The sequence below is a fragment of the Strigops habroptila genome, chromosome 3, assembly GCF_004027225.2.
Source record: "Strigops habroptila isolate Jane chromosome 3, bStrHab1.2.pri, whole genome shotgun sequence".
In the NCBI taxonomy this organism is placed as follows: Eukaryota; Metazoa; Chordata; class Aves; order Psittaciformes; family Psittacidae; genus Strigops; species Strigops habroptila.
Window position 1 is genome coordinate 78,705,395 of NC_044279.2, and position 23,357 is coordinate 78,728,751.

The 23,357-nt window shown below is 44.7% G+C and overlaps 1 protein-coding gene across 3 annotated transcripts in view; it reads left to right on the top strand.

The window, feature by feature from the left end:
- GRIN2B (glutamate ionotropic receptor NMDA type subunit 2B) overlaps positions 1-23,357 on the top strand; it is a 225,465-nt gene that overhangs the window by 53,135 nt on the left and 148,973 nt on the right. The window lies entirely within an intron of this gene.

The following is a 23,357-nucleotide window of genomic DNA, read 5'->3' on the forward strand; positions in this document are numbered from 1 at the left end:
TTTGGCATGATGTTCAGGGTAATTCATAGACTAAAGCGGCAGAAAGGTCTCAGGGTGAGATCAGATAATTAACGACTGCAGGGATGCATCTTCCTCTCTCAGCCAGCAATACATGCACTGTGTGACTTCTAGCGAGTGTCTCTCTCCCACTGCTTCTTTTGCTTACACCATGGCCAGATGTGCTCAGCAGCCCTCAGCTTTCTTGAAAAGATCCTTTTTGCGCCTGTTCCATACACGGACCAGAGGCTGGGACAGCTGGTGGCCCTGTATTACGTTGCCACTTCCTTGGTGATGTGTGCTGCCACCCTGCACTGTCACCATGTGGTTTGCCATGCATTCCCAATTTGTGCCTTGTCCTGAGAGGTCTTCAGAGGGGGCTTTGAAGAAAGCATTGGGGGCACTAGTTGCCTTTAGTCCCCATGTTGCATGGGAGGCAGGATCTGGCCCCGCTGCTGGTGAGCACTAGGCTGGGGAGGGAAGGCAGTGCAGTGAGGAGGAGTGACTCATTCTCCAGAAATGAAGCACAAAAATGCACAAAAATGTGTCTGCACTTAAAGATTGGGGGGAAAAAAATACAACTTAAGACTCAAAAGGTTCATTTCATTTGCCCAAGTCCCTCCAGAGGAAAACTCTTTGCTGCCAGATACTTTCCCTTCCACAGCCCCATTATTTTTTTTCCCCCTTAGTATTTTCTCTTAATGGTTGAATCGTTTAACACCACATACAAAATCAGATCTGGCCGCTCTGGGGCGATTCTGGGTTGCCATGGCAATGAAGCCTGTCTTTCCAAATTAGGGCATTTTTCCTGCTGCCTTTTCTATGCGAGGCTTTCTCTCATCTCTTCTTCTCTTACTCTCTCTTGATGTCTGAAGTGTGGAGCACTGCCTCCTCTCTCACACGCTTTCTGAAAAGGATCAGACTCTGCCCGTCTGAATTAATTCCTCTGAAGCCTGTGCCAGGTTGGCGTGTGCTGGCTCAGCGAGGACCAACTTTGTGCTCCTCAATGAATGTGCCACAGGATCAGGGCAAGGAGGGGTAGAAGAGGTGTAAAGGTGGTGAGGTTAGTGGGGATGGTAGCGTGGGACCGTGGCATGCTTATTCCCTGCTCGGGGCATTGCCTCATCTTTGCCTGTGTACTGTCTGGAGCTGGATGCTGGGGCGAGAGTTGTTTAGCTTGAAACGTTCCTTAGGACTAGAAAAGCTAGCAGAAGAAATGTGAACATGAATGTGTTGGCATGCACAAATCTGTCAGACAGCTCTGGCTCCCCAAGGTCGCATCCTCTACTGCAGGGGCAGGCACCTGCAGTGGGACCATAGGAGTCATCTGTCTCTTTGGGGTGTTGTACTGCTGTACTCCTGCGTACGCTGAGCTGTGCCTGGTACGTGTCAGTGTGCTCAAGCAGACAAGTGGCTTTATACCACTTCTGCACCAGTATATTCCCCTTGTGGCTTGGGATTTGGTGTGAGTCAGACTCACCTCGGTTTTATTCTGGCTGCTGGCAGGCTCCCATGGCCCCTGTGACAGCCGGGATTAGTCTGACACAGGGACGCCCCCAGCCAAACAGTCTTCCCTGGGTTATGCCTCTGACCCAGGGAAGTAGGAAGAGAAAGAAGTGGGCACAGGCAGCACTAGAAACTTGCAGAAATGGAGGCATGCCTGTTGGCAGGTCTAGGGGGCTGAGTAATGCCAGGGGCTAGGAGTGGACCTGCTGTCCCAGTTTCATTACGACTGTGTGAGGTGATGAGTGGCAGAGCAGTATGGTCCAGCATTTTCTACTCATCAGGGCAGAAATGAAAAGGTGATGTGGTGAGGCTTCCTTGCTCATTCTTCTCCTGGCCAAATGGGCTACTACCCCAAGACCAGTTTTTAACCTTGTGGTATATTTTGGGACTTTCACGTATAGCAGAGGGCAGAAAATCAGGGGAGAGTAAAGTCATGGATTGTGAATGTTTGGAGTGGAGACAAAGGTACAAATTTTGGTTGAGAAGATGATTGGCCTCGAAGCCTGTTCTGTTCTGTTCTGGCCATGGTATGGCATTGCTTTTTTTCATAAAAGATGCTTTGGAGCTGGGGGCAGTTGACTGTGAAGAGTTTAGCAGAGTGATGTGCCATATCTGAAGTCCTTGGGCTCAATCCCAGGTGCTCTGTAGCTTTGGCTGCTGTGCGATGGCAGTAATGTCCTGCTGAGCTGATGGGGTGGTCAGGCACACTTCTCTTTTCTCCAGAAAGCCAAAAGTCTTGATTCTGTTGAATAATACAGCATTTAGATAAAAATAGGTGTGTGGACTTTTAAATTCCTTTGACTTTGCTATGCTGTCCCAGTAGACCTGAAGTTGTCCAGTAAATATTCATTTAGAAACCTTTTTGTAACGATGTGTGAACTAGTTCAAATCAAAAGCTGATTTAGCCCAGTATTCTGCAGCCAAAAAGAACTGATATAGGATCAATTAGTGATACTTCCTCAGAATATTTTCCAAGCATCTTGCGAGTTATGGCTCAGGACTTCCTAAGCTAGTCAGTGTATCTTTGTATTTAGTAATGCTGAATGGTTTTTTTCTTCCATATATTTACCCACATGCAAATTTTTGGCATTTGTGAACGCATGAACATTTTTAGCATCCAAGAGACAAGGAGTTTCACCACATAACTGCTCAAGGGGTGAAGAACTTCTCCTTTGTTGGAAACTTGCCACTTGGCATTCTTGTTTGATAATCACTCATTCTTTTACTGGAAAAAAAGTTAGCTAACAGTTATTCCCTCTTCAACATCTCTATCCAGCCCCAAATCTTAGAGATCCTTACCATATTCCCCCGAGCTGTCAATTTTCTGCAGGGGAATTGTAATTTATTTAGTTGATTTTCAGGAGGACTTTTCCAGTTGTGTCATCCATCCTCCTACCTTTTTTGCCTCTTCTACATCCCTCTGGGGGAGTAATTCAACAGAGATTCTCCAGTGGAAACAAGGAAGATCTGAAGACAGTGGGTATTACTGGCAGTGTCTAACTGAGCTGGCCATGACACAGATCCAGCATGCCCTGAGGGATTGGGTTTGGGTCTGCCCTCTGAGATGTGGGTGAGAGATGTAGGTGTCCATCACTGTTTGAAGGGCAGTTAGAAAGACAATGGAACCAAAATGTAGTGCCAGACAGAGTAATGAGAGGCCGTGATATCTCCTTGGACATCAAGAAGAATTTTTCCAGTAAGACGGTAGTGCAGTGCTGGAACAAGGGGCCTGAAGTAAGCCACAGCTGATTGGGTCCAGTGTTGGTGATGGTTTTGTTGCAATGGGATCTTTCAAGGCCCTGTCCTGCCAGAGTTTCTGTGATGCCATGAAGTGTCATTAAGGTCACCCAGAAATGATACGTGAGCCTGAGGTATAGAAACTTTCTAGAATTGTCTTTATTGTACAAAACCTCTTTGTGGCTTTTTTCCCCTATGATTTCACTCTATACTGACATTGATCTATTATTTTTTTTGTCCCTTTGCTGTGTTCCTCTAGCAAGCACACTGCAAGCTTTTGGGCTGTGATGCTGAGCAGGAAGGCGTTTAGCACTCTGTAGTCCAGGAGTGGATCCTGTACCCCTGGGAATCTGCACCATGCTAAATAGCTGCTGTAGAAGTGTCCTGATGTTACTATCAGCCTCCTGTCTATGGCATGCCAGCGCCGCCTGCCCAGCTTCATGGGGATGCTCGAGCAGGCTCCTGCTAGCAGACAGCAAGGTGTGGGGCATGGCTTAGAGCAAGCTTGGTTTGCTGAGCAGAGCAGCAGCTGGGTCACAGAGGGGATGCAGCAGAGGTCTTGTAGAAACAACTAATGCCTGAATCATTGCGTGCCTGGGAGGGTGAAAAGCAAGTTGAAACAACAATTAAAAAGAACAGAGCAAAACTCCTAAGACTTCCTGTAATTGCAACAGATGTCTCTGAAGCTTCCTCAGGTGATTAGCAGGTTTTAGTGGCGCAAGCTTGAAAGATGGCTGAAAACTTAGATGTGCTGGTATGTGGAGGTGGGATGCTTCCCAAACACCAATCTGCTTCCTAAACGTTCAGTACTTTCTTCTTATAGTTGTTCCTGAAATACTCGGAAACTTGTCTTTCTTATAATGCTATTATTTCAGGTGCTTTTCCTGTCTGAAACGCAGAGATAGCTTCAGCAGTTGGAAGGTGCAGGATTTAAAGACTGAATTTCTAGTCATTTTGTGTCTGCCCTGACCCTAACTGTTTCTGGCCTCAGCCTCACATCTTCTTGTGCTGCTCTTGTATCTTCATGACTTAGAGAATATTAAGATTGAAAATGAATGGGGAACATGAAAAAACTATCTGGACTCTACAAAATAATGGTGGTGTGTGTATGTGTCTGGGAGAGGTTACTGTGAAAATAATTTGTTCTGAAATTATATGGGGCTTGCAGAATGCAGAGGATTTCAAAGGCTTTGTTTCACATTAATAATGCTACATTATACATGTAAATGCCATTATTAAAGGCTTCTGGGTATTTCAGGAATATAATTAGAAGGAAAACTTTGGGGCAACTAGTGTAAATCAAACCAGGAGGATGAGCTGATGGCAAGAACGAATAATTATTCCCTTGCCACCTACTGCATTCCTGCCTTAATTTCTACTGCATCCTTTCCCCTGGTCTAGAACAAATAGCCCCAGAACAAAACAAGAACAAAACAAGAGCACTCTGCTCTGAGGATCATCTGGAAATATGGAACTTAAGTTCTCTTTCAGTGGCTGGGAGAATTGAGGGAGGAGTAAGGCAGAAGCAACATGAAGAAACTCTTATGCCTCCCTAGAAGTGCAAAGAATTTAAATCAGTGCTTGTAAAATGCAATGATGAATAAGACAGATAGGTAAAATTCTTGCATGTAATACCCAAGTACTTGAAATTTTTGCCAGAGGGGAACATTTTCACCCCCTTGCTTTCCTTGAGAAACAACTCCCTTTAAATTGGCTTGAAAAATGCAAGATGACTCTTTATGCGTGGATTACTGCTACAGGATGACTGCCAAAACAGTCAACTACAGTGAACAAAATAGGAAATATAATTATTGCTGCAATTTCAGATCACAGAGAAAGAATTGTAACCACCTCTAGGAAAAACAGAGACATAGCATTTGAAGGAAACAAAATTTTAATTTTCCCAGCCATGGAGTCCCACAGGAGAGAGCTTGTGGGGATGAGGGGAGCTTTCAAAAAAAGATGAAGTTGAGACTGCAATCCATTATACGTATGCAATATCCACACGCTTCTGTGCGACAGAAAATGTACAGGGACAGTGCACTTGGATTTTGCATGCTAATATAACGCATGTGTCTCCAGCTCCTTGGCAGATCCTTACGGACTCCAGTGAGGATCTTCACAGGAATGGCAGAAACCGCTATGCAGTCAGCAGTGGAATCAAAGCCCAAAGCAGCTAAATGCTGCTAACAAAAACTGAGGAGGGAATCAGAACCTTTGGATGGAGATGAAGGGAAAGAATGAAAATCAGGGTCTGCTTGTGAGTTCCTCTTGCAAAAGCTCATACTGATCATCTGTCATTTTAACTGTGATTGGCATTTTAAGGGGCATATTCTACTTTGTTCTTTCTTTGGAGACAGGCACTTAAAATATCTGGAGATTATACAATGTGAATAGCATATGAATATACGCTCAGCATACTGGTGTGTATGAAACGTTTCTAAATGTATTGTAGGGTTGCCTGAAACATTTTCCAGTGGAACAATTTTCTGCTGGAAAATGTTGATTCTACAGTATTGAAAAGTCCCCAAGGAACATGTCAGGCCTGTCACAACTGTGGATGGAAATGAGCAGGTTTGTTGGTCTGCAGAGAGGCCATGTGGCTTTTCCAGATCCCTCGTCTACCATCTGAGTAGATGACAGGCTAAAAAAACCCAAAAAATCTTTTTTTTGTGATATCCTGAAAATGAGTTTTTGAAGTATTTCTCTTTTGTAGGTCATGTCTAATATTTGACTTTTCATACATGATAATGGGAGAACTTTTTGCCCTCAACTGCAAACAAAACAGCAATTCTGTTTTCTTAGCAGCTCAAGAAATGCAGTGCAATTACCTGCATGTGCCCCTTCAGACAAAATCCACTGCTGGAATGCCCCCCAAGCTGCTCTGGTGCCTTTCTCATCAGTGAAAGCCCAAAACATGCAGGGCCCATTCCCATCAAAACTCTCCCTTGATCCTGGTAGTCTGCAGCCTTCTCAAGCTCACCCTCCCATCACCACCCACTGCACAGATGCTTCCCCATCCTGCACCATCACATATTTAGGTGCAGGTTATAGGGTGGGATGGGGCAAAGGAAAAGAACGGGCTGCTACAGAAATCATTGAGTGTGGAGGAGAGTGACAGGAAATTAGTATGTATGATTCCCCTCATGCTTCTTTCTCTGCTGGGATTCCCCCTTTAGTATGTGTCTTGCCCAAGCTATCTTTACCTCCATTGCACCCCCTTGCTGAGGACCCATATCCCTTCTTCTAAGGGGCGGTGGTGGTATGTGGGGCTTGTAGGGGGAGAGAAAGGAGGAGATGTGGCACTGGGGGTTCGTAAGTGCAGGATGATACTGTCATCAGTATTGGGGAGACAGAGGCTGTGTTTGCTAGGAGCAGTGGCGGGACATCAAGATGAAGCTGTCAGAGATGTGGGGAAGGCAGATGGCATGAGGGGCATGACGGGTTAAGAATCAAGAGATTTCCATTCTGAGGACACATGCATGGTATGTTGGAGAGGAGTTGTGCTCGGCACTCAGTGCTAATGTCTTGCATAACATCTTATTCTGCTGCATTCAGTGAGAGCTTGTGTGGGTCCAAGATACCATGTCTGCATAGTTGTGTCTGCAAATATATCTTTGGGAGAGTCTAGATAAAAAAAAGGATGCTTTTTGACTTTGCTGTGGCATGCTGCTCTCTGGGCCTAGTATTTTGAAACCACACCTATGAAAGAGTTATATCCTTTTCCCATATAGGTCTGTGTTCTTCTTTCTAAGTCCTGATGAGGAGCACAGTGGGTAGAAGTGCTTGCTTGGACTCTGTATGGTGATTGTCTGGGATGCTTATAATTTTACGTTCTGCAATTGTACTTACCTGCAATTTGGCGCGTTGTGTGACTGTGAGCAGAGTGACCTTTGCAGGTCTTCTTGGTCATCCTACAAAGCAATGTCAACCCAAACTACATTGCTATGGACACAATCTGGGGATTATGGGCATTCAAAAATGAAAGATCTGTGAGGGGCATGGCTGATAAAATAACTGAGCCAGACATGCCTGTTAAAGGGAGTCTATTCTGCAGCTGTGCACAGGTGACTAAATCTGCTTCCAAAGTTTGCAGCGGGGATGGCCCATCACTACCATTAGCATTTGCTTGTGTTTCTGCATCACCAGAAGCCCTTGGAAAATGGAGTGACCACCAGGCCTTTTCAAGAAAGGCTTGGCCATCACCAGAAATATATTCTAAAACAGGCCATTTATGGGCAAATCCTGCACATAAGGGTAATGTTGATTTGTAATATGTGCTTCATTTTTAGCAGCTTTTGACTAGTCGTTCCTGACGTGCCTGAGTAAGCCCATGCACAGAGGACATGTTCTCCAGGACTTGTGGGGACATGCAACTTTAAGATGCTTTGGCAGGAGTCAGCTGTAGCCAGCTGTTTGTGTTATAGGGATGCTCCCCTTACTCCTGTGGAGCAGCCTGTGAATGAATGCTGAATGAAGCTGGCTCCTTGGCTCTGAGCGGCTGCTGGAAAGCACATGGCACCAGGAGTAAAATGAGCTAAGAAAACATGCTGAGTAGAAGAACAGAGCAGACAAAAGCCTTGCCAGAGCTGAGTCTCACTGGAAATGCCAGTGATGCAAGGGAATACTTACATGGAAACCGACCCTAAGCCTGCAAGCAAAATCAAAATTGTGGGTAGGTGGAAGCATGGGCTCTCAGGGGATTTCAGCCATATGAGGTTTCATTGGAATGGGACTATAAAGCTAATACAACCTGTGGTTTTGAACCAGAGTATTTAAAAGAAGACAAAAAAATCAAGAGGGCTTGTGAAAACAGAAAGGATGAGGACCCCATCTGGCAGTTCTAGGTGGTTAAACTAGTCCCTGATAAAAGACTGGATGGTGGTAGGATGGGACAAAACTCAGTGCGGGTGACCAGAAAGAGAACACAAACACAAGACTTCCTATGGTAAACCTTGGAAGAATTCTCTGAATTTCCCAAGGGGAGGAATCACTGAGACCAGAGAGAGCCTGGGTTTGGCGAGGAATCTTATATGCTGCAAAAGGAGAAACCTACAAAAAGCACTCTGGCCACCTTCCTGCTTCAAAGTCAGTGGCCACCAAAAATGGCACAGGGAACTACTGATGTTGCAGCAAACAGCAATACCCAACACAGTGCCTACATCTGAGAAAAGGGTATAAGAACTGCAGTGCTGTGCTTTACCTTGCAAATGCTTTCCCAATATAGTTGAGGAAGATGCCAACATCATCATTAAAACTGGACAGCTCCTTGCAGCAGTTTTGCAATAGCAGATGATTTTGTTGTCAGTATCAAGGCAAGTGGAATACTTCTTGAAGTGAAGTTGCATAGGAGCATGTTAGCCTGATGCTAGGAAAAAAAAAAGAAAACGTAATGAAAGGAATGATAAAGTAGGGAAATTCAGAATGTGTGTGGGCAAGTTAGTCTTTTTCAGGGAAATGGCTGAATTACAAGTATGGCTAAAAGCCCAATAAACTTGAGAAGGAATGATCCATAATACTATCATTGTAAGGTTGAAAGTCAGCTAAGCCAAGGTCTTCTCAAGATGCCATTTGAGGATATTTTCCCGGGGTGAGGGAAGCTGCCTGGCTATAGGGTAGAGTGGAAGGAGCCAAGTCAGCCCATTATTCATGACCCTAGAAAATTCCCTTTTGATTGTAAGTGGAGATTAGAGTAAATCAAAGATTTTATTCCTCTGGAAATAATCAGGTGATGAAGTGAAGTGTGTAAAGCTGGACACAGAGAATCTGAAAGAGTAAATAAATGTTTAAAAATAGATCAGTTCCTGCTACTGTGAGGGGAGGAATTCTGATATTGAGGGCGTGAATGTTCAGATAGAGGAGATTTTGAGCTGCATTCAAACAGCATAAAACTATTGTCGGATGATCTGAGAAGCTTTGTGAGGAACCAATACTGATGTAGTGTAAATGACATACTTTGAAGATTTGTTAATGCAGGTAGATCACAGTATGGCCAATACTGCCTCACAGGCAAGGAAAAAGTACCACAATCTTTGTAAGAAATATCAGTGCCTCATTTAGTTTCAGCAGTTCTGGTCTTGACAGCACTTCTGTGCAAGATGTCCAGTGAATACGGGATGAGAGACTGGAGATTATATGAAGGTAATTTAGGGATTTAAAAGGAACTTGAGAAGGGCCAAAGAGGTTTTACCCTGAGCTCAGAAGAGCAATGATGTTGAAGAGGCTGTCAAAGCTTTACACACATATACTAAAAATGTAGGCTATGTCAAGTGGAAGAGTTAGTGGTACAAGGAAGACTGGCCTCTTGCAGCAAAGTAGCCACTGATCTTTTCTCGCTGCATGGACCCTCCCTCCCCCTTACCCCCTTCCCCCAAAATAAAGCAATTCAGTGTGTACTTGTCCTAAACTATTATTCTCACTTCCTTGAGTTAACCTTATTAGAAGACACTGCAGCTGAGTAGGTGATCATGCATATCAAATTTGTTTTTCCAGACATGGTACACCTGACTTAGTAACATGTAACTATAGGCCAGTTTAGTAGGCATGAATTTTAAGTGGTTTGCATGGGTTTTGCCATGTAACTGCTAGTTTTCTTCATCCATGATTTAACAGATGGGTTGAAAACCTCATGAAAATAATAAAGAACAGAGTGAAAAGGATGGGGTTATAGTTTGGTCTGCATTGAGCTCTTTCAGATCACAGCATGGCATTAGCAGAGTGAGAGTTGCCTCCTGCGGGATTTTTGTTCAACAGAAAACTGGAGCCCAGAACTTGGGTCAAAGTGACTTGGGATTTGTAGTTAGATACATGAGGGGACAAGTAAGGCAAATCAAAAAGCTCAAAGTATTTGGGTTCCAAGAAGCTTCCTTTCTTCATGAAGTAATATGCTTGCACGTGCTGGAGAAGAAAAGCAAGAGGTGGGCCTGGTGATGCAGGAAAATACTGTGTTGTAGGAGACTGTCAGGTCAGGTGGATGCATATGATGGAAGACAGGTGATCTCCTTCACACTCCACAAGTGAATGCAATGAATCAGTCATTTTGCTCAGCAAGGTTTCAGATGAGTTACAGCCACAATAGGTGGGAGAGATGTGGCCCAGGTCGTGATGTGACTGATAGACTCAACACCGCTCCAACATGGAGAAGAGCTGGTTCACATGGCAGCACAGGTTGCCTTAAGAGAGTAATGCAATGTGCTTATTTGAGTAGGCACTGGACAGGTTATGAATATGCAAAATTTGGTATTATGTTGATATTTGTTGATTGCTGTTATTCTGACATCTGCTTGGGAAAGGAAGATGTGAAGGGCTGTGCCCTTGATGGACTCTGACCTAAGCCAGTTGGAACTGGTCCCTCTTCCATCGAGGGGCTCACTTTACTGAGAGCTGCCATTTTTGACAGCATATAAAGTAGCTCTGTGTCATTGGCTGTGGGTGTTTTCCAAACCACTTGGAACAATTTTTTCTGGCCTATTCTGGTAACACAATATCCTTTTCCATAATCATTCCAGAGTCCAGGGTTCTGGTAAAGCAGAGAGATTAGATTTCTTTCTCACTCTGGGTATGGTTCTTCCCTCAGGACCCATGGTGGAGGATCACGAGATGAATCTTTTACTTTTTGCTCCCTGCCAATTACGTCTTGGCTCTTACTTGCTTCTCTGGTGCTGTTCCTCTAAAATCCAGACCTTCATTTGCCCATCCCATTCCTAGGGTAGAGCGTCTAAGCACTACAACTCAAACTTCTCATGATGACCAAGGCTGTTATGGACTTACATGTCAAGGTGCTGGGCAGACTTGTGGCCTCTCAGCTGGTGGAGATGGCTTGCTAATGCTCATAGGCTGTATCTGTTTGAGATGCCGTATGTCAGCTCCACTTGCTCCCCAAGCACTCAGTGGATGCAGAGGGGAAATAAAATGTATCTTGCATACAGCAGTTGTCTGATTTCTCTTTCCATTTTCTGGAGCCTTTGCCATGAGTTTTTTTTAGTATGACCAGAGGGGAAGATTAAGGGGAGCCTGTTCTACATTCTAACAGTTAATTCAATCCTTCACTTTTAGAAGCTGGTGTCCAGACAGACCAAGGAAGTTAAAAGAACCAATTGCATGAGAATACTGCATTTGCACTTGGATATATTACCAGGCGAATTTTCACTTGTGCAATTTCAAGTTGAGGAGTTTTAACTGTCGTTTTTTCTGCTTTTGTGTGTGGAAGGGGGAGAAGGAAGTGTGCTATTAGTATTTTTCTTCAAAGGACACTTCCACATATTATGATCAAGGGAGGAGCCAAACAGGGTCCTGCTTTTCCTATGTACCGCACCCTTTAATCTTCCGAGACATACAAGGAGGTGTAGAGGCTTGTAGTGTGGAGGTGGGTGCTGGGGAGGAGCAGAGAGATGTTCAGCCGCAGAGGGGCCTGAAGGCACAGATTCGCAGAGCGCGGTTTCCATGGCAGTGCTATGGAAACCAGGTTCTGCTGCTCACTGCTGCTAAGGGTGGAATTTCAATGCTTCACGCAGCCCTGGTACCCAAGAAACAGCAAACCCACAAACAAAACCACACCAGACCTGTAGATGCCTCATCAGAGCACCGTTTCCCTTTCAGGCTGTATGCCTTGCCTGCCACTCTGGGGGAGGAAAGGATGAGCAAACCCAAATCAGCTAAAATTAGAGCTTGTTACACACCTGTGTCCCAGCTTCCATCTGGGTCCCTCAGAGTAGTTTTAGAGATTCAAATAAGTTTGATTAGCTTTAGGATCTTTGATCTGCTGTTATATGTGGGCTACTGCATGCGGTCTGGAAGCTGAGTGGTTGTATTGCACAGGGCAAAGTTGGGATGCGGAGGGCTAAGGAAGACCCAAAGCAAGAAAAGCTCTCTTCTGCTTTTGGCTCATATCCATGACCCTATCACAATCACTTGGGTTTCCCATGCCTCAATTTCCCCATCTGTAGAACAAAGATGATAATGATACCTCCCCATAGGCTGGGCAAGTTTGACTTCACCAGTCAGTGCAAGGAAGTACTTGGAGGATTTGAGCTACTATGAAACGTATTTAGTTAATGTTTGGGAAGTAGTTTGAGTCTCTGATGAAAGTGGTTAAAAAGCAGCCATTTTTTGCCAGATTCCAGATTAACAGCCTGTAAAAAAGTTATACTTAAAGCCTATAGAGGCCTCACCCTCATTTTTTTCTCCTGAGCTGTATTTCTTCTGCAGGATGGAGCTCTGGCACTGTGATGCAGTAGCACAGAGACTGGAATACAGTCGTTTTAGTAGCAATACTGGGAGCATTAGAGCACCAGTATCAAACCCATCCCTTGCATGGGTAGGAAAAGGTAAATAGTGTAAAGGTTGGTCTTCCCTTTTACAAACTTTCAGTGCTGATGGACTTTGACCAGTGTAGCTTGAAACCCAGCAATCTGTTTAGCCTACTTAAAATTTACCAGCGATTTGCCTGGGATACTGGTGAATATTTCCCTATGCCAGTAACCATGTCCAAGCACCCTTTGGCTGGGGGAACAAGAGCCAGAAGAAACTATAGGAGGCAACCTTCTACAGTATCCTATCTCTCCTCTGGAACAGCAGTGCCAGTTTTGGGCTCTGAAGCTCCAGGATGGCACCTCCTAGGGGAAGTAAGCTCTGAAATTCCCTGGGTGCTGCAGGAGCATCCCTGGGGTATCCTACCACCATCTCTGAGCTCTCCCTTCGGCCATCCCAGCAAGTATGGCACACCACGTCAGGTCAATGGGAGCAGTCCATACCTAAAGTGAGGCACTGGTTTCCGAGTGTGTACCCTATGGAGTGGAAAAGCACATAGCTTGTGACAGCATGGATGTGCAAAGTCACTGCTGTGCGGTTTGTGATGCAGCGCAGAGCTGGAGAGGAAGCAGAGAGGGAAGTGTGGGTGCCAGAGGTCTTACATGCAGGTCCAATACTCCTCCAGTCACCCTGGGGAGTGCTCCCCATCTGGCTGTGTTTCCTTTGTGCTCAGAGAGAGCCAAGCAGGGGGGACATAGCACCTCACAACCTTTGAGGACTCTCAGGATGATGGTAATAATAACTGACAACTTGCTGCAAGAGCTGACAGCCTTATAAATACCAAGCCTATGACAGTAACAAGAGGATGGTCCTTAGTCATGTACGGGGGGGGGGATTTTTGAGAATCTTTGGGGGGCCCTGGCTGTGTTGTCAGAGCAGCATCCCCTCACTTGCCAGGGATGTGGGCAAAGCTGGGGCCATCTCTTATCCTGAGAGCAACATTCTCTTGGGAATCAGCTGCCACTCTCCCCCTGCAGAGGAATTGCCTTCTGCTTAATAAATGTCTGCTTGTAATATTCTGAAACAAGAAGGCTAATCAAAGGCCCTGTTCTGTGGAACAGGGATGCTAAATGACAAGATTAATTTCAGTAATCAAGCAGCTTAATTTGGACATTCTTTCCCCTCTTCTCTGTTGCTGATGGAAATTGAGGCAAATCTTTTTTTGGAGAGACACTCCTTCCCTGCCTGGTAGCACTACTTTCCAGTACTGAAAATGGTTGTGTAGGGATGGGAGGATGGGGAAGAAAGAAGAGTAGGAAAGGGTCACAAAGGACAGTATCAGAGAAGGTGTGTGGACTGCTATGACTGATGTTTCTTGAGCATCTTTCCTCTGGAAATCTCCCAAAGTGTTTTATAGACTGCATCGCAAAGGCTCCAGTCAGCACTGAAGTGCAGTCATCTTGGCTGGATTGCAGCAAGTCTTTGAAAGGACATGGAAATTTGACTGGTAAGGAGAGGGCAGGCAGGTGGAGGACTATGATACCACTGTATCATGAAATGAGAGCCTGTGCAATGGGTTGGGCTTATCTGAAACACACCAGTGAGGCTGAAAGGGCTCACTCCTGCAGTTAAGAATGAATTAGCCTTCATCCTTCAGTGATTTGGAGCACTGAGAACCCCTTTGCTCAGCTCAGGCGAGGGCTGGTACCACCAGCACAGCCTCCTGCACGCTGGGACCCCACACTCCTCCATTTGCCCACCCATTGCTGTTGTCACCTCACCTGCCCCAGGTCTGCCTGCGGAACCTTGCCAGACATGATGTCACTGAGCTCTGGTGTCATGGTGACCTGAGAACATTTTTTGGTGACCATCTAGGGGTCCGTTCCCTGGTGTCAGAAGACGGTGGAGGCAGCTGGTGAGAGGGCTGGGAAAATACCCAGAAAATGCGATTTATGGTGAGGCAGGAAGAGCTGGGTCTGTGCTTTAGTCTTTAGTCACAATTTAGAGAGGGGAATAGATTCCCAAGAGATATAGTGAAGCTTAGGACTGGGTAAAGCCCTGGAGGGATGTTTTCTTGGGGTAGTTTTGTGCTGGCCTGAGGGTGAGGTGTGTATGCATGGGCAGGCTGGAGAGGACAGTCTAATAATAGCTATTTACTCATTCAATTGCCTGTGACCTGAAGAAGCCTGGACAGGCACCCAGTGGCGTGTGACAGAGCCCTCCAGAGTGAGCGGAGGGGGTTTAAGGGAATGACGTCCTTGCCAGAGGCAGTAAGGTTTCAGGTCTGGCAGCTTTCCATGCAGGCCTCTCCAATCCCCCTGCTGCCCGTCAGCACACTCCACTGGTGCTGGCACCTCTCTTGCATGTCCCCCCTCTCCCTTTCACTCCCTGTGGGTGGCATCTTTAACTTGACTGCACCCCCGCCATCTTCTGGCAATCAATTTTTCAGAGACAATCCGTGACGTTCCCGACCCCCCTCCTTTCCCTCTCCTCCTTCCCCTCTCTCTCTCCCTCCCGCTGACTTGTTATTATGTACTGCAGCTGCCCGGAGGATTTTAAATAGACCCATAATCGCACAGCAGCTCCTCTTGGAAGTTTAAATATAACCTCCTTGCTAATCTCATGTGTGGCAGCAGCACAGCACCTAGGGAAGGGAGGAATGGACAAGCACTAACCCATGGCTTTACATCAGGCCTGGGAGGGCCCAGGATTTTCTTTTTAGTGAAATGATCAGGAAATTGCCTTGTTTCGTTTAACCAGAATAGCTCTGAGGCTGGTGCAAGGTGCCAAACTGATGAGTTTTGCAGCACAAAATGATTTTCTTAGTTGCTATTCCAGACACAGCACGAGGAAAGGCTGCCCTGCAGCTACACTCCCCTGGTTTGGGCCAGTCTCTTTCTTCGGCTCGCCCCAGGAAAAACTTCCTGGGAGGCAGTAGGCAGCTCAGACCTCCTCCACCCTTTGCCTTCCCTCAGGATGGTAGCGGTTGCAAATGTAGTGCTGAAGATGGATAGGGACCTAGGCAGAGATCCTGCAGATCTCAAATTATTTTATGGTAACAGGCTGATTTCAATCTCATTTCTAGGTCTCCAAATAACTAACTCACCTCTCAGACAGGAGTATGGTTTGCTGAACATCACAGATTGGTGACACTACAGAAAAGACCACAATTAATAATGAATTTTCCCAAATGTCCTGTTCTAAAAGGGCAAATCTAGCGCTTATGAGCCCATTAAATGCAGAGAGACACTTTCAAACACTACCTGTTGCCCGTTGCTTTAGGCTAATAGGATCCCTACTCTTCCTGCATCCTGAATGCAGCCATCTTCTTATACAGAGAGATGGGGGATGTGCATGAGGGTCATATCTTAAATAGTTCTTGTGCTGTTGTTGGAGGGAGGATCTAGCTGTCTCTTCAGGGATGTGGGCTGTATTTCCTCCAGTCTGCTGACATGGTTCATACTGAGAAGTTTGGTACAGAGGGACACCAGGAAGGTTGATTCCCTACTTTATTTATTTCCTCTGGGAAAAAAAAAAAAAGCGGACACTGTCATTTAATTTGTTTTGAGCAGTGCTATAGAAAACCTAAGTCGTATTATCTGAGTACCCAGAACAAAAAATAGTACTATTGATGCTAAATTAGCCATCCATTTTAATAATCCAGCCGTAGTAATTGCTAGAGCTGGGGGACTAATTCACAACGCATAATTTATGCAGTGAATTTAGCTTCTTTTTCTGCTTATGGAATATCAATTGTGTGGATCATAATTTCCTCAAATTTATTTGAATTTATTCAGTGAACTTCTTGGAAAATATTTACTCTATGGATTGATACAGGCTGCATTACGTAATTATAGTTGGTCAGAGGGATCTATTTGGTATTGTTTCTATTCCCTTGTTGAATGAGCACACAAGCATTTCTGGCTTGAGCATATGAGCAGAGAAGATGTACACTTCTGCAAGTTTTTGCACATTTACATACATGAATATGCAGATGAAACTCCTGTGCAGGAGCATTGACAGCAAACAAACACAGACAAGCCAGGTCTAAGTAATTTTGCTTAAAAAATGTGAATGAATGTTTTTAAAAGGCCTAAATTACCAGGACAAAAGTCTAATTTTACAGCAAAGTAACCTGGTCCTTGGTAAATGGCATCTTGAATAGCAATAACAGCATGTTGAATCAGAACCTAATAATTTACCTCTTTGCTTCTTTCTGCTGCTCAGTACAATGATTTCCTGTAGTAATATAGTCCCTAGCTTGGATATATTGTATGAAAACAGTTATCCTTTTTTTTTAACTGGCTGTATTCATGTGACACTCTCTGTAAATGTGCTTGTGTCCTGCAATAATTAGTGCTTCTCTGAGTGGGAAACCTGATTGTCTCTCTTCCATTAGTTATCCATCTCTAACTTGTCTCCATTGCTCCCTTCTCCCACATCAGATATGAGATGAAGTGTAGTGTGGCTAATCTGAAACTTTCTAAACAACAGAATTGTAAATGTTTCCAAATGTTGGGTTCTGATTTATGGTGTGGGAGCGTGAGGGCTCATGTTCATGAGGACATTTGCGCACACTTGGGAGTAGTGTAATCAACAGAGTAGAATAGGGAACAAGCACAAAGAAATGGACAGTTTTGAGGACTACAATATAGAAAGAAGGTGAAATACACTTGTGTGAAGTTCAGGAGCATGCAGATAGACACATCTACAGTGCCTGGTTTGGAGCCACATGTTGGAACCCACACTAGATCTGAAGGACTTGAGCAGCAGAAATTGTTTAGAGAGGTTGGCACTAACATATTTCTGTTTCTTCTAGCTGGTCTGGGTGCCTTTGCACAGTCTGCTGGCCTGTATGGGAAGATTCTTTGTTACTCCTACTAATTGATCCTAAAAACAATGGGATTATCAGTTAGAAGCAAATGAAAAAGAGAAAAAGTGGGAGTATTATTTACTGATGTGATGACTGAGCCTTCGATATGAGACATCAGCATAAAAAGCAATTATGTTCCTAGGTGCCAGGCAGGATATTCCCTGCCAAGGCAGGGAAGTATCAGTATCATTGTAACAGGCTCTAGTGTAATTTCCTCTGTGTACAATTCTGTGTATAATTTCAGTTATCCCAATTAAAGCAAAATGGAGTCAGAAAAGTATCTGGTTGGTAGTGAGAGAGAAGAACACATTTTGCAAGAGGATACTAAGATAGTGTATCTTACTTAACCTGGCAAAATGCAGGCTGAGAGAATATAAAAGGCTGCCCTCCATTAAAACAATAGTGAGGGGAAAATACTGTGACAGTAGGAGAGTTCTTCAAGGTAAAGAGGAACCAGGTATTAACTGGCCAGGAATGGGCTTCAGTTAGAATGTCATCAGTACAGCAAGGTTCTGCCTTAGCTTCCAAACTGCACAGGGAAAGCAAGAAACCTAATCACTCTTCAGTGAGAGCATGATGGGTTCTTGAAAAGACTAATATGGAGAAATTGTCTGGGAGACCAGGGCTTGGACATCCCTTCCAGACTGCTGTTCCTTAATTACATCAAACCCCATGTAGGCACTCCGTTCTTCAGGATTAAAAGGACCTTAATTCAGTTTAGTTCAATTTTCTTCTAAGGGTTGTTTTAATTTGGAAGAACTGTGTCCGTTCAAGGCTAATGTGATTTAATGAATTCATGCTAAACTCACAATTTTAGTTAATTTGGATTAATTTTCCCAATCGTTCCTCAGCAGACAACCCTTAAGACATGTAGTAGAAATGGCCAAGAAGTCATGAGCACTTCAGTCCTGCTTGTGGTTCAGTTCTAAGCTGGCAGGTAGATTTTCTGAGTGCGGAAGGCCTGAAGAAACACCTGGCCATGTCCTACATGCCTTTCCCTGGGGAGCTGCTGAGAAGGGTGCGTGCTGCCAGACCCAGTGTCTCAGCTGTCCTCTTGTGTTTCACAACCCTACCATGGGGACCGAGGTATTAGTACTGTCTCATGGGAAGGTGGGCTGCATGGGACAACCTGTCCTGAAAGGTGGACTTGGCTTTGGTTGCAAGTGGCATTTGGCAGTAGATCCAGGGGAGTGCTGGCTGCTTGGCTGTGTACTAAGGAGCTACCTGCATGTAGGAAAAAAAATCTTCTTTTAATTATGTGCACTGTGCTCTGTTGATTAGCATTGCCAGCTTCCAGGAAAGAAAAGGTGTTTATTTGTAATGCTGTTCTAAGGGGTTTACAGCTTGACTGTGACGGGTAGTGTTATTTCTGTTACTGCTATTAGTGCATATCCTTATTTGCCTGTTTTCTGGATGTCGCATCACGAGTGGGAAATCTGCGAGCCCTAATCTGCTGAGCTTTGGAAGCTGTATGAAGGGGTCACTGCAGGCCCTGGCAGTGGCTGGGAGCAGAAGGAGGATTTAGGGGTGCAGAGTGTGGCTGCCATTGCTGCACAGGAAGGGACCGTTCTGCTGCGGCTCTGCATGTTGCCATGGAAACAAAGCTGGATCCTTAATCGGGATGTGCGTGTATGTGGACGTGAACCCACCGCCTGCTGTCCTTTTGGCCTCACCTCCTTCTGCCCCAGCCCCAGCATGGTCATGGCTGCCCTGCACCCAGCAGGTGGGAGGGAAGCTGATGCATAGGGGCCATGTGGGGCTGTAGAAGTGTCCAGGGTGGCCTTGAGAGAAAAGATTTAAGATTCTAGGATTCGATGTTCCCTGGGTCCTGGGGAAGAGAGAACAACCTCTGCTGAGGCAGTGAGGGTAAAGGGGGTGAGAGGAGCAGGCAGCAATCATAAATGTCCCATGGCAGCTGTGGTGGGAAGCACCCCAAGATATTGGGGTGCCTAGGCACTGCAGGGAATGAGTGAGTCTATGAAGAGGTCGTAGCTGCATGGCATGTTGTGCAGACCCTCAGGCAGCACCCGGCAGGCTAGCTCTAGGAGTGGTACAATTGCGTCATCACAAATTTATCTCAGGGACTGTACTGAAATTACTCTTCAACTTCAGGGATCCAAGCTAGTACTTCTGCAAGGTGTTGCTGTGCCTTGTGGACTTACTAGGGAATGCAGGTTAACTCTGGCATCTCTGATATGGGGCTGTGGCATTACACAATCCAGGCATGGTTTTGAGAGGCCTGGAGATGTGAGGAGGCTGTTGGTGGGAGGTTGAAGTAATCACACAATGTACTTAAAACAAGCTTATGCAGATATGGGTGAGCAAAGCAATCTCATCTGTTGTACTCAATCTGCATTGACTAAATCAACTGAGAAAAAAAAAGTTGCTAAATGAAAATCTTTCAATCTTTCAGTTGTAATACCTAGCTCATTCAGTACCTGGAGGGGAGCACTTCAGGGAACATCTAGGAACTGTAGCAAAAGCTCTTGGCGCTTTGGGAGGCAGTAATTCCCCTTCTGAGTCCATAAAGACTGCAAGATGTGATTAAACTCTGAGGATGTGTTTTGGTGGAAGCTGTAGGATGAAAGGTGTTGCCTACTTACAGTGATGAAAAATGCCCTACCAGGACTCAACAGGAATGGGACCAGTTTATGTCAACTGTCCACATCCCAGCAGGAGGGATTATAACTACCCTGCTTAAAGTCCTCCTGCCACTTCCATTTGAAATACTGTTCATCTTTAGTTTAGACTATAAACTGTTGAGCAGTGCCTGTTGAGTTAAAATGTTGCTGCCAGTGTGCTGAGAGGGCTGAGGGCTTCCTTCGTCGAAGTCCAAGACACACAATTGACCTTGTGTAAGGAAGCAAACTGTTTTGTTTAGAGGAGCCCTGAGAAGGGTTGAATCCAAGGCCGGGAGGGCCTGTACGATTAATCTCTGCTGAAACAGACATGCTGGTGCTTATGGAGTGAAGTGAAATTCTTCTGAGGACCCAACAATTTTCTTGTTGCATAGCAATGAAATACAGAAATTATCAATGGGCTGCACAAAGTCCCCCAGAGCAGACAGCTGAAGGGGAACTCATGGCCCTCAGAAAGCTCCCTGTAAAAAAGGAAATTTAGGATCCTCAGCTCTTTATATGTGGAGGGAATATGTACATTTTTAAATGCATACTTTTCCTTTCTTGGATATCCTAGAGCTACATAATAGAGAGATTCCATGGGAAGGAAGGCCAGTGAGGGATATCTGTAAAGGCCATGTTTTCCCACTGATGAATAGAGAAGTTGTGTCCACAGCCTACTGCTGAACACACAAGGAGCCTGGCCACATTCTCACTTCCACCTAGAGAGTATGGTGTGACTTTGAAGTTAGTGGGATTAGTGTGATGACTGGAAGGAGAAGATATATCAGCCCATAAAAATTACTGGGTAACATAACAAGAGCAGCTGAATACCAGATGAGCTGTAGAGCACTGGGTTAATACCTTCCATGCAGTGTGCTTCATTCACCAAACATGCACACTCTGCAAGGCCGCATGCCTTGAAGAGCACCGATGCCAAGATGATGATCTGCTCCTACGCAGTGCAGATGGATGCGTAGTGTGGGAATGTACACATCCTGCATCCACTGAGATAGTTAAAAGGTTGAGCTTCTTGCACTAGCCACCAGACTTGAAGGAAAGGTTTTTCAACTCAGTGCTTCTCAGGAGGCAGATATTCAGACGTTTTGCATGAAAAGGAGAAAACGCAATTCTTCCTAGAAAGAAAAAAAAAGTATCTTGAAGCTAGGTGACCAGAGCAATGACTTTGTCTCAGCTTCCAGAATTGCTTAGCTGCACCCTGAAATAAACTTTTCTGTGGCTATTCCCTTCCCACAAGTATTCCTTCTTCTGACCTGTTGAAAGGAAAGATGGGGTTGTGGATTTTTTTTGTTTTGTTTTGGTTTTTTTAATAACCCAGATCCTCTTGGTGTATATTAATAGATGACTACTTGTCTCCATGAAAGGTGAGTCCTGAAGGACTGTATTTGTCAGGAAGAAAAAAGTCTGTTAAAACTATGTCTCCAGTGCTTTCACCCACAATTTGAAGGCATGCAAGCTCTCTTACTCTGGGCTGTGGCCAGGGCTGTGTAATGAAGCAGCATGTATAATCCTTGGCTTCTCTCTGAGAGCACTAACCAGAGGTTTAGTTAGCTCTGAATGCAGGTGTGGTGATGCAGACATTTATTGTCAGTAAGGTTGGACTGCACCATCACCTCATTTCATAGAAATCATTGTTGGATATAATCCATTTCAGGTGCTGCCAGCCTGAGTTGGAGTGGAACTGGTATGCTGGAGATAAGGCAATTTGCCTATCTTGAGCCATCCTGCACGTAGAGTTGCCTATGTACACGTGCCCCTGTGTATGTGTATATATGTATGTATATGTATATATACACACACACATATCCAACTGCATGCATTTGGAGCACCTGGAGGCAAATGTGTGCAGGAAGACAGAAAATAACAAGACAGAGTGATACAAAGTGGAAGGAAAAGACAAAACATCACAGCCAATGCCTCTTCCCTTGCAGGAGGTGCAGTGCTGGACATGGCTTTTTCTTTCCCCTCTCATATAGTTATTTGTTCCGTATTTTGTTGTGGGCTCTGACCAGGCAATGTTCAGATTGAATAGCTCGTTTCTCCCCAGCTTGCCACAGCTCCTGCTGATGCTTCCATCTACTTCCCACTCCCCCGTTGTGCTGGAGCGTGTGGTTAAGAAAGAGGGCAGACAATGGAAGATGCAGGAAAACAAGATGCATTGGCTTTGCCTTTGAGTCAGTCGAAGAGCTATTTCTAAACCTTACATGCCTCACCCTGGCTCTTATTCTCTTAGATGTTTTTGTTACTCTTATTATTAATAGCCAGCAGAGACAAATTCTTTTGCTGCTCCATCAATCCCTTTCTCTGCTGTGCTGATCCTCAACAGAAATCTCACTGCCTCATGTCTCTGTGTGATCTTGCAAAACAGATGACAGTTCAGTCCCAGCCTCAGGTTTTGTTTAAAAAAGTACAAAGCCTAATAGAGATAGAAAAATATGAATTCAAGTACAAAAAGAGCATCTTATTTATAATGCTGCTGCTTTAAAGTTATGTCAAGGGCATAGTGAATATATAGATGGCACTTTTTATTAATGTGCAGGTAAGTATAGAAAAAAAGTTAATTCAATTATGTGTGCTCCAGCACAGAGTTAAGCTGACTAGAAATGGACTTGTTGACTTTCATTGCCCAAGCAAAAAGAAGTTCAGAACTGAAACTCATAGCACCCTTATTGCAAAGTCAGAGGGACTAATTTCCTCTCGCAAACTCTCTTCATCAAACCCTGAGGAGTGTAAACATTCATGTTCTTAAATCGTGGAGATGGATATAGTGGTCCTTACAGCACCGATCTCTGTAGCAACCATGAATGTGAAGTGTTTCAGGAACTGTGCGGAAGATTGCAAGCTCTATCTCTGTAAGTCTCCTATAGTCTAGTCTTTTACCAAGAACAATTTCCAATTCATTGGAGTTCAGAAGAGGCTTTTTCTTGAATAGGAAGTTTGCCACTATTTGTGTCTCAGTCTCATAGCAGTAAAGGAGCATGGCAAATGGCTGTTAATCATCAGGGCAAAGAAAAGGAACTGAAGAGTTATGATCTCAATACAAAATAATAGAAAGCAATAATTCAGCTGGTCTGGTTTTGGCAGAACATCCTGCAAATGTTTGGATGGGCTTGTGTGTGTGCAGGGAACTTAATATATTTATAAGTGCTTTTGTCTATAAAGCTGTAGGAAACCTCCTATTTTCTGAGACTTAATAGATGGGAACTCAAAAGGAACATCTGAGGAGGGAGCTTCTTTCCTTTCTAGTATCTGTGTAAAATAACTCCATGGTCTCAACATCTCCACAGTGGGGAAGAGGAGAATCAATAATTGTTTAAAACTTTGTGAATCAATTAGATGAGCAAGACAGGCATGAC